The sequence below is a fragment of the Tigriopus californicus genome, chromosome 8, assembly GCF_007210705.1.
Source record: "Tigriopus californicus strain San Diego chromosome 8, Tcal_SD_v2.1, whole genome shotgun sequence".
NCBI classification, from domain to species: Eukaryota; Metazoa; Arthropoda; class Copepoda; order Harpacticoida; family Harpacticidae; genus Tigriopus; species Tigriopus californicus.
In genome coordinates this window covers 12,684,862-12,686,884 of record NC_081447.1, presented here as the reverse complement: position 1 = coordinate 12,686,884, position 2,023 = coordinate 12,684,862, and positions in this window count along the sequence as shown.

Below are 2,023 nucleotides of genomic sequence, written 5' to 3'. Positions count from 1 at the left end.
ATAATTAGCAAATAAGAATGATTTGAAGAAGCTTTTATGAGTCATCAGTTCAATTTTTACTTGCTCCAGAATGAATGATACAGGGATGTGAATCTTTGTTTGGACCCTCAGTGTCAAAAAGCCATACCAAGTTATGCCCTTTGTGATACCTCATTCCTATCAACTCTAAGAATCCATAATCTAATGATTTGTCATCACGAATATGACCCTTTGATTGAAGTTTGTAAAGGCAGTAACAACGCCCTGAAACTGATTTTAAACCACCCTTATTCAATCCAAAGACAGTGCCTATGTTTAAATTGTTGTTAACCTTTGGAACGGATTTCAAATGATTATTAACCAACACTTTTTGCCACTATGTGCTTCTCTGTGGATGGCATATTATTTCAAAATTACTGTGATATCCCGGTGATGGGCCATTTTCACAAAGTGGACTAAGGCTAATAGCCTTAATACCAAAATTGGCAAAATTCAGCAATCCATACGTATTATTTAATTGTACTTGACAACATTAACTGGCTTGAGCCTACATAATTCCTCAATAATCTAATCTATATGCTCAATCAGTAAAGTAACCATGCTAAAATGCTCTTGAAATCCATGCTGGTTAGGAAGAAGGACTTTCTGAACTTCAAGAAATTCTACAAGTTTGAACTACATGACCTTCTGAATTATTTTTGTAGCCTTTGAAGTGAGAGAAATTGGCTTACAGTTACTGGGGAGCAACTTACATCCCCCTTTGAAAATTGGAACAACATGAGCCAACTTTGGAGAATGCCCCACCTTTTAGATTATATTCAGAGATTGCCATATTAGAGCATACTTCCTCAAAAACTGATATAATCCTATCTAACTATGGCTTGGCGTGCGGCAGTATCAGAGAGGATGGATTCCTCCTTATCACATGCATTCCTGGGGGTTATGCAAAACTCAAAAGTCTTCTTGTGAAGTTTCAGTGCACCTTCCTCTCCAGTACATTGACTTACTCCATGACTAAGGCTGCATATATAGAAGATTCTTGTTTCAGACTTTAAACCACGTCCAGTTCTTCTAAATTTCCACAATTAGGGCAGATGGTCATCTTTGTACTTGAAATTAGCCAGACCATGGAGTGCGTTAGTAGTGGAGTGGAAAGCTCTCTGGAAGATTAAAGATCTTCTACCAAGGTTTTGTAGAGCTATGCATTATCTCCTGATCAGACCGATCTGACGCATTCCCGCTGAGAGAATGCTGAATGAATTCCATCTTCATGTTAAAGTACTCAATAAGAAGGCAATGCAAAACTGAAATGCCTTGTAGCAATGTTTCAGAAAACTTCCACTCCACTACTGCCGTTCTCCATGGCCAGACCAACCTTTTTGGCCGGTTTTACTCTTGAGCATGCCAGCTTTTGAGAAATGGTTGACCTTATCTCAAGAACATGATGATATAACACATTACTAGGCATCACATAGACTGTATCAGATCAGGGTCATTAGAAAAGACCAATGCCAGAATGTAATTCACTTTGTTGGCTACGCCAACATGTTGGGAGAAATAGCGCAAGATCGCAAACTACTCCAGCTTTTTGAGCAACTGAGATGTCAATTTCGAAATTGGAATATACCCATATAGGCTAACCTCCCACTCTACAATGCTGGCAAAAAAATTGAAGTCCCTGGCAAAAAAACACACAAAGAAAACACACAAGCACACTTCTTGGTTGACGACTTTCCTGTTAAATTGAAAATAAAAAAAGCACTACGGATGATGTGATGGCTAGCTTCCCTGGCCAGGCGAGGCTCACCCCTTCAATCTTAGCACTCTTAAATGTATGTATGTGTCTTTATTTTATGGGACTAGATAATGCATTGTATTTTTGTATCTAGAGATACCCCAGGTTTTAGATAAACCCTTGGCTTCATTTCGTGGGGAACCCAATCGTGGTGATCTAGCTTTCTAGCAAGTCATCCTTCCAGGAAGCTCCTAGCTCCTCCAACGGAGTGCTCCTTTTACGAATTTGCAGAATCACAGCTGTGCCCAT